This window comes from Coptis chinensis, chromosome 4 (assembly GCF_015680905.1).
Source record: "Coptis chinensis isolate HL-2020 chromosome 4, ASM1568090v1, whole genome shotgun sequence".
Taxonomy (NCBI): domain Eukaryota; kingdom Viridiplantae; phylum Streptophyta; class Magnoliopsida; order Ranunculales; family Ranunculaceae; genus Coptis; species Coptis chinensis.
Genome location: NC_141459.1, coordinates 4,581,160 through 4,591,812, shown reverse-complemented (window position 1 = coordinate 4,591,812; position 10,653 = coordinate 4,581,160).

The window sequence follows — 10,653 nt, the reverse complement described above, 5'->3', positions numbered from 1 at the left end:
AGGGCGGTAGTGCAACAATGACCTTTAGTGGAATAAGTCATTTGTTGACAGACTTGGGTCGTGTGTTCGGGGCGAACATGGGAAGCCCAAGCCCGTCAGGAGGCCCAACCCTAATTTCTCCTCATGGTCCCTGTTGTAGCCTATAAATATAATACTTTTTCTCTCTGGCCGAAATTGACTATTCACTGGATTAGAAAAAGAGGCAAGAAAAGTAGATCTGAATTCGTTTCTGATCTTGAGAGAAAGAAGGGTGTTGGTAGATCGTTGTCCACACAACGTCCAATCTGTTCTAAAGGAATACAACAGAAGATCAAGGGGTTGATTGTTGATTCGGATTTGATAAAGCTTGGATTCTCAGAGTTATCTAAATCGGATTCAAATGTATGTTTTCCAATCACAAATCGTGCATGGACACCAATTAATTCTGCTGCGCGTGGTGTTCGCGGTTTATAGAAATATTCGTTCTGAATAACGGTTCCTACAGTACAGACAGGTACCAAATATACTGAAGCAGCAACAAAACTACCATCATAATTCCTTAGCACACATCCCAACCCCCGAAGGACCTAGGTTTTCGTGGATGCTGTGGGCTTAATTCGGGGTAGCCGAGAGAGGCGGCAAAAGGGCCCCAAAGTTTTTGCTCATAACTAGGGCTCCAAATTTAGTGACAATTATTACTACACGTTTTATATTTTCTCACTGCCAACTAAGAAAACCACTTGTTTGCTCACAAGATTTAACGTGTAATCGCATTAAAGGCACTTTCTTCTTCTCCAACCTATCAATTCAAATCATTTTAATCAACTCTCTCTATAGGTTTTTTGTTAGATCTCAAAGGTGGGGAGCCTCACATTAAGTGCTTGGCTAGGGCCCTTAAGAACTCAAGGCCGCCCCTGGTGACAATCGCCATCTGTGTTTAAGGTAATATATGGGGCTGTATAAGGCTTCCAGCAGAGATGAATGAGTTGTTTCTATCTCTTGGTTTTAAGGAGTAATGTATGGACATTCTTTGTATACTTCTCCAAAAAGCAAGACTAGCTCTGAGTGTGCCTTGAGGTGTCACCCTTTTGTGTTCAAATAGCATTGCATTTCTACTATTCCAGATGTTCCAACAGATGATTATTGCAAAGAGTTCCATAACAAAGGGTATATTACTATGTTGATTTCTCATCAAGTTATATATGGATCTTATTCATCCATATATGTGGTGTTTCATTGAAGGGTACAGAGGCAATGTGGGGGATTGGACTGGTTCTCCATATGGTTTGGGTGAATGGGTATTCATGGAATAGGTGTTGTGCGGTATCTGGGTGGCTTTTGCAGAAGATGTATGCAGTTTAGGTTAATAAAGTTCAACCCTATGTTGAATAGATAAGAGGAAGAGTTCAAAGCATCTCGTAAAAGTTTCCACATGAATACTTTCACTCACGAGGGATATCAGAGTTTCCATATGATTCTCCAATCAAAGAAAGGGGTGGTGTACGTGGTCTGAGTTTATTGCCTTCACTACACCAGAATGGTCAATTTGTAACAGAGCAAAATTTTCATCTCTAACGGATATATTTGTTACCAATATTCTAACGGATATAAACGTTAGTGATCAAGTTATCCGTTACTTTATCTCAATTTATTCTTTAAATTATTTTGTAAACATTTTCTAATATAACCTAACGTTAATATCCATTAGAAAAGAACGAGAATACCAACGAAAGCTAGCTGTTTCGACCCCCACCTACGTGGCAAACGTCCATTAGTAGGGGTCTCTATTTTATTCATTTAATCAACAGGGCTAAAGCCCAATTCGCAATATCATGGATCAATGTACGGGTGCCCATTAACTCATGTGTCTAAGGTCAACCTTAACCACATGGCTTGCCACTAATATACATTGATTTATGTCCAGATTCATTTCTTATCAAAAAGATAATCATCAGTTGACAGTTATATTCTATCACAATTACTCAAGCAACAAGATTACTTGAGCTACAAGGACTCTCTACTCTACCTATATAAATACCACATTATTTTTCATAAGGAACTACGTTGAAACTTGATCCCTAGAGAATAGATCTTGGGTACGTAGGCAGCCATTATTTGGTTCAGTTTCATCTCCCCCAATATCAAATTCCTCTGTTTCTTAGTGCGTTCTTTACCATTGCTCTCGTTGTGTTGAAGCAGTTTACTGCCGAAACATAATTGGCGCCGTCTGTGGGGATTTTGAATCCATTATCACGTGAAACAATCAAGATGGTAAGCACAAGAAGCAGACCGAACAGTCAACATATTCCTCCTGCCAATAGGAATCGCAACCTTCGAAATTCAAATCGGCCAATGCAAGAACTGTTGAACAATCAAGTTGCTCCTAGTGGTAAGATCAATTCTCAATATCCAACCGTAGCAGCGCCACCGCCACCACCACCGCCTCCGCTACCGCCACTCCTAATACGGTTGAGCGTGAGTTACGACGAGTCAAAAATTTAAAATAGGAGATTGAGAAGGAAGTTGGCAAAGAGGCAAAGGCCGGTGGATGAGGCTGCAAATTCAACAACATCAGGCGACCACGAAGGGATGCAGGCCATTCCAGTATATGGGACCGTCTTGAAGATCCACTTCATCGTCCTCAACAACGTGTTATTTCTCAAACACAATCAACCAGTGCACACTCTAAGAGTAATGACCCTATTACCCGTACTTATGGGGAGAATCGGATTGGCAGGGATAACTACTACCCTAGACATGTCCGATCTCAAATGGAAGATTTACCTCTGAGAAGCAATTTCAGGGAAGACCGCCATCCGAGATATGTCCGACATGACTGGGAAGGCGGGCATCCCAGATAAGAGCAACAAAACATGGAGAAGTGGTATAATTATACCGACCACCCGGCCAAGGGTGACTACCGGCCTAGATAGGCTGGTTACAGGGATAGACAAAGACAATCACCGGTCGGAGCTTATCGTGCGTACCGCCAAAGATCTCTAACTCCAATAAGAGATAATGGAAGGTATCCTTCTCCACATGGGCACGACCGGGGGCGTCCAGTTGTTCGAGCCAATACTTTAACTCTAACAGAACAACAGTTGAAAGAGTTGATTGCAAAAGAACTTAACGATAGAGAGTCAAGGGATGTAAGAATGAAAAACTTGGATAAAGATGATGGCGTGCTTGATAAGTTTCCGCCGACATTCAAGAAGCTTACCACCATCCCGACTTCAAACAACCACGATTTTGAACTTTATGATGAGTCGGAAGGACATCCCGCTTGCATGTTCTATCGCTCAAAAATAAGTTGGTGTTATGGGGTGGAGATGATCCGCTCATATGTAAGCTCTTTCCATCAACTCTAAAGGGAGAAAGATTACCGGTTAAGTGAAGTTGCCTTCAAGATCAATTCACCTGTTCAATGAACTAGAAAATCAGTTTGTTAATCGTTTTCGCCACAATTGCAAGACGCCAAAGGATGTCGACTCACCTTTGAACATCAAGCAACAACGCGACAAAAGTTAGGCGACATTTACTATGTTCCGAAGGTCGCAGAGAATCCGCGCCACCGCCGCTACCGTAAACGGTGGTACAAATGCCTCCGGAAAGAAGGCGTCACGGAAGAAAGTATAAGGAAAACCTTCATCCCAGACTGGACCGACCTAACAGGGAAGGCCGACCTCACAAATTTGAGGAAAATTGCCATCCTAGATAGGTCCGACCAGGTAGGGAAAGAAGGCGTCGCGGAAGAAAGTATAAGGAAAACCTTCATCCCAGACTGGACCGACCTGACAGGGAAGGCCGACCTCGCAAATTTGAGGAAAATCGCCATCCTAGATAGGTCCGACCAGACAGGGAAGGAAGGTGTTACAGAAGCAACTAGAGGGAAGACCACAATCCCAGACAAACTACCGACCTAGATAGGTTGGTTACACGCAAAGAAAAAGACAATCTCCAGTCGGACCCGAACATGTGTACCGCTTAAAATCTCTAACTCTTGTAAGAGGTAATGGCAGGTGTCATTTTCCACATAAGCTCGACCGGGGGAGTCTGTCTGTTTAAATCTTCTAGATAAAATGGATTTCACCCCACTTAGCACGAAGTCCCTTTGATGTAACTTCCCACTCATCATAAAGGTCATCTAAACCTTAACGGAGCTTGTCCGATTCATCCGTATCCGTTGCCACGAATTTCTGAACTGGTGAACGCCACTTCGGGCTTCCAACGCCTATCTTTCATGGATGCTTCTTCAGGGTACTACCAGATATCTTTGAATGTGGATGACCAAGAGTTCACCGCCTTCATCACCGACCAAGGCATTTTTTGCTACACTATTATGCCTTTTGGTCTGAAAAATGCCGGTGCAACCTACCAAAAGCTTGTCAATACAATTTTTTCCGATCGGCTGGGAAAAATAATAAAGGCTTATATTGATGATATAGTCGTTAAATCGAAACATACTGGTGATCATCTTTCTGTTCTTAAACTTGTTTTTGATAGGCTTAACAAGTATAACATGAAACTCAATCCGCCAAATATTCTTTTGGCCTCTCTTCTTCGAAAATTTCGATTCCTCATGACTCGTAGAGGTATTGAGGCTAATCCCCGATCGATACGCCGCCGTTATTGATATGCCATCACCAAAAAAAGAAGAAGAAGGAAATTCAACGACTTACTGGTCGGCTTGCTGCTCTTCATAGATTTATTTCTAAATATTCCGATCGTTGTCATCCCTTCTTCCAGACTTTAAAGGGGGCGACAACTTGGAATGTTGATTGTGAGATGGCATTGCAACAACTAGATCGAGAAATACTTGGTCAGTCCTCCTATATTGACAAGTCCTTCAATGGGTTAACCTTGTGGTATATACCTGGCAGCTACAACTCAAGCTGTTAGTGTTGTTCTTTTCATTGATGATGGTAGACCCGTCTTTTTTATCAGTAAGACTTTAACCGGAGCTGAGTCTCGTTATTCAAAGATGGAATAAATTGCACTTGCATTTGTTCGTGTCGCTCGCCGATTGAAACCATACTTCCAGGGGAGGTTGGTTATAATTATACTGAAAATCCTTTACGCAAGATCTTTCGTGATGCACAGGAATCAAGTTGATTAGCCGAATGGGAAAGTTATCTTAGTGCATATAGCATTGTCTTTGGATACCATACTCATCAAAAATGACATGCTCTGGCTTCTTTGATAGTTGATTTTCCGATTAATGATTCTCCTATTGATGATTTCTTGCGCCAAGAAGAATCTATGGAAGACATTCTCGCGCCAATAACTGGGGCGAAGACCAACATGAAAACGCAATTCCTAATCCCATTGACTTATGGATTGTTTATCGAGATGGCTCCCATAGTAATCTGGGTTTGGAATTGATGCATTTTTTGTTAAACCCGGCGGAGAAAAGATTGGGAAAATGCAATGCGACTTAGTTTCGCCGCTTCAAATAACGGCCGCCGTAGTATGAGGCTGCCATTTGTGCCTTTGAGAAGAACGGCTTTGACATCGGGGCGCTCCAGTTATACACGGATTCTCCTTAAATGCAATCAGTTTGGTGGGTCTTTTGAAGCAAGAGATGAGCGTATGGCGGCTTATCTTAGTTTGATACATAGTCTTGCTCGACAATTTGATAGCATCTCTATCACTCAAAGACCCCGAAATGACTTACGTTATGCAGATTCATTGGCTTATCTCTCCTCCGCCGTTAGAAGCGAAGGGTCAAGACACATCACTTTTGCAGTCATCTTTTCGTCGCTTTAAGTTTAAACGCTTTTACGCCGCTTAGTTCATTACTATCATTATTTAAAAAATCTCACGAAGTTACCACATTTAGCCGTCGGTTTTTATTTTTGAACGTTTTTTACGCTTGCTTAGTTCATTACTATCATTACGAAAAAATCTGGCCGACGGTTACCACATTTAGCTTCGCCGCTTTTTTACGTTTGAACGTTTTTTACGCTCGCTTAATCATTACTATCGCTACAACAAAATCTGACGAAGTTACTACTTTTAACTTCGCCAATCAAAGTTTGAACGCTTTTAATCATTACTATCGCTACGACAAAATCTGACGAAGTTACTACTTTTAACTTCGCCAGTCTAAGTTCGTTACTATTGTTCAGACAAAATTTGGCGAGGTTACCATGTTTAGCTTTGTCAGCATAAGTTTGAACGCTTTTATGATCGCTTAGCCTAATTTTGCAAAGTTAAGTATGCATTGGGGGCGTTTTTCTCTACGTGGCGGCATCTCGTTCTATTTCATTTCAACTATATAAATCAACAACATTGTCAGTTTTCCACAGGTATGTTATCTATCACAACAACAACATTCAATAGCAAACACATACTTTATTTTTATTTATTTTTCATCAAAAGAAGTTTTAGCTCTATGGTATTACATTCACACAATTACCTAATCAATTGTCTCTGTCAATTATCTTACGGTCGCTCAATTAAATCTTCATTTTCTTCTTCGAAATCTGCATTCGCTTCGCACTTTCGGTTAATTATCTTCCGCATTCATTATTTTTTCTAAGGCATTGCGCCGCTCTTTCTCAACGAAACTTTCCGTCGGCTTCTAAGGCATTGGGCCGATATTTCTGAGAGACATTTTTCATCAATTTTTCTGAGCGAAAATTTTCTCCGACTTCTTTATTTCTTCTACGGCATTGCGGCGTGAACACCCTGAGCAAAACCTTTTCCTTATTTTTTCTAAGGCCTTGTGCCGATCTTTCTGAGTACAACTTTCCGAGTTAAACTTTCCGACAGCTTCATTATTTAATTTCTTTTACGACATTACTTGACATCTTTCTGCGCGAAACTTTTCTCCGTCGACTCTTTGTAACTATATTTTGCTCGTAATTCCGCCATTTCAACCTGCGACAAAAATACAAATTTTTTTCGTCAGTCTTTCAGACTTAACCAAAATTTTACGACAACTTATAAAAAAATACTAACATACCTGTTTCATGCATCTGTCAATAATCATTGGCACCGCTTAAAGTATTTTTCGAGTTCATCCACGGTGAACGACACTTTTTCTTTAGCCATTGGTTTTCGAATAGTCACCCCGACGTTCTCTATCATTCTTTCCTTTACAATCCAGTTCTTTTATTTTCCGCTTTCGGTTAACTATTTTCCGCTATCGAAATATGCATTCGCTTCGCTTAGCGCTTTCGGTTAACTATTTTCCGCAGTAATTCTTTTTCTAAGGCATTGTGTCGCTCTTTCTCAACGAAACTTCTGTCAGCTTCTTTAATTCTTCTACGACATTAATTGATGTCTTTATGCGCTAAACTTTTCTCCGTCGACTCTTTATGAATATAATTTGCTCGTAATACCGCCGTTTCTCCGTGCGGCGAGAATTCGCATTACGTCACCTTTCTTCGCGAAAACTTTTTCCAGCTTTATTATTTTTTATAAGGCATTAAGTCGAACTTTCTAAATGAAAAACTTTCAGAGTTAAACTTTCCGTCAGCTTCATTATTTTTCTAAGGCATTGTGCCGATCTTTCTACGAAAAATTTTCTGAGCGAAAATTTTCGTCAGTTTCATTATTTTTTCTATGACATTGTGCTGATCTTTCTCCTAAAAAATTTCCGAACGAAAATTTTCGTCATTATCATTATTTTTTCTAAGGCATTCTGCCGATCTTTCTACTGAAAATTTACCGACCGAAATTTTTTTGCGAATTTCATTATTTTTTTTTCTAAGGCATTAAGCCAAACTTTCTGAAATAAACTTTCCGAGACTCGCATTAAACTGTTGTTTCTCTCAGGCGGCAAAAATTAAGCATTACGTTAACTTTCTAAGCGAAAACTTTATTTAGCTTTTTATTATTATTTTTATACAAAGATTGTGATCTTTCCGCTCAAAACTTTTCGTCAATATTTTTTGCCCGTAATTCCGCCGTTTCAACTCAAGGACGAAAATACAAATTTTTTGTAAGTCTTTCAGACTTAACCAAAATTTGAAGCTAACCGGGAAAAATAAAATAAAATAAAATACTGACATACCCGTTTCATATCTGCCGTCGAATTTTTGCCACCGCTTTGTCATATTCTCCGAACTTTTCTCCGTCTTCTTGGCACTCAAAATAACTCAATAATTGCTCAATTTCTTTGATTAAATTGCACTCCAAGAACTTAATTGTGAGTAAGCCGTTACTACTTAATCTTCTTCGACTTTCGTTTCAAATTCATGACACTTCCTCTATTTCAAATTTCTCGAACCTATTTTTTTTTTATATTTCCTTAAAGCGACCATCGACGCGGTTCCGTGTAGTCGCTGTATATGTCACCTTCTTTCCACCTCATCAAGTCTGCGATCGTCATTGAGTTTTCTTCTCGAGTATTTTTCGCCTCAGATAGTACGGTAGTTACTACCTGAAAAACAAGAAAAACGGGTCGGATGGGTCAAAACCGAAGTCGACTAGCTCAAAATCGGGTTCACAAGATCCGTAAATTATGCATACCAAAATCTCATAATCTTATATGATAATAATTCACACGCGATCGCCTCTTCCCAATGGGACTAGCTTATTCTTGGTCGACACTCATCTTCCGGGCATTCAAAGAATTCAAGGACGACCAAACATCCATCCATTAAAATTTTATCTTCATCAATTAAGAAAGTAATCGACCTTATGGATAAAGTTAGAGTACAGACAAAGTGATACATCACGTCCCGAATATGGTAATGCCGGGTTTGAGCTTGACATTGATGTCAATATATTCTAACATTTTGATTTTTTAGTTATCCTAACTAAACAAACACCATACTAACCTTTTCTTCAAAACCCGCAGCTTTTCTTCGTCGAAACTAATGGTTTGGATCGAGTCTCTCTGTTATCTGTTATTTATTCTTTCCTTGCGCTGGTCCGGTATTTCAGTCGGTGTATAATTCTACCATCCAAACCGACTTAAGATGGGAGACTCGCTGATAAGCATTATCCAATCCGGATTTCCTTGTGGAGTCCTAGTTGTCTATGGTGTTTTCACGTGCACCTCTTCTAGTTTTTTCGAAACATAATTTTTGACTTTTGTACGTTTTTCGAATTCCAATTATTCCGTTCACAATAATTCGCGAAATTTTCTCAACAGTTTTCAACGGTCTAATCCACGTATCGCTATTCCGTTGGCACGCATCATCGAATTCAAATTTCATATTATTACGCGGACGCTGTTCGCATTTTTCGCCAATCGAATTTTTTTGCAATTTTATTTCTGTGCATCTTTTATTTTTTCTGTGCATTTTCGGCCATCTTTTATTTAACTACGTCATTGCGCCCCGTACACGTTCATTTGACATTATTTCGTTTCCGATAATTCACGGATTTTTTTTCGATTATCCATTTTCATATCGTTTACGCTCACACGACACTTTGTTATTCCTCCGCTTTTATTCTTTTTATTATTTCACGCTTTCCGTGATTTATCTTCTCTTCTTTGCCATGTGAACTTTGTTCGCCTGACAAAGAGGGGGCGGTGTTTCGACCCCCACCTACGTGGCAAACGTCCATTAGTAGGGGTCTCTATTTTATTCATTTAATCAACAGGGCTAAAGCCCAATTCGCAATATCATAGATCAATGTATGGGCCCATTAACTCACGTAATTCAAGGTGAACCTTAGCCACATGGCTTACCACTAATATACATTGATTTACTAGCCATTTGGCACCGGCCTATGGCCGACTTACATACATAAATAGCTAATGACTCAAAACCTAAAGTCCACTTGAATAAATAATATATGTATATTGATAGCTAATGATTCACTGCTTATAATATATATATATATATATATATATATATATATATATATACTTTGTTTGATGGGTTTATGTTTTTCTAATTTTTTTAAAGTATTATTGTCCTAAATACATCTCTATAAATACTCCAAGATGATTTGGCATGATCTGTCATGAAGATAGTTTGACTAATATATTTATTTGTTTGCTAATGTAGAAAAAGTAACAACAAAAATTGTTTATTCAAGTATTAATGGTTGTAGGAATACCTCCACGCCATGATACTCGTATCTTTTGCCATTTATGATTTTTGGCACATAAACAGCTCATTGTCCTAATGATCCAGGGAAATGATGACATCGATAAGAACATTAGTCATTTGATACATGTTTATGATATTACCATACCCTAGGCATGCACCACCAATTCTGATAAGGTATAGGCTTTCTGTAGTCTAAACTCGAAACTGTAATTATTTATCTTTTGCAGAGCAGGTGTTAAACATGGTTACCCAAGCAAAAAAAAGACTTTCTTCTCGAGACCATAAGTTCCCCATAACCTTACGTACCTTTCAAGCTGTTTGAGTTCTTTGCACTGTATTGATTGACAGAGATTGAAGTCTTCGTAGTCTATATGTGTACATATATGTGATGTTGATATACAATTTGCAATGATGTACATATATGTGGCCAGTAATAAGATACGACTTTCTAATTGATGTTTGTCGAAAAAATAAAAAAGAAGATAATAGAGAGATGGGTAAGAAAGCGATGAAGAAATTACCAAGGCTGAAGATATTGATAGGTACCCAGAGGACGAACTGTCGTAAATCCAGCAGATTGTAGCCAACTTGAGAACAATATGAGACGTCCTCCGTGCTTGTAGTAGAGTTTTTGCACTATAGGGCCTCCTATGAAGCC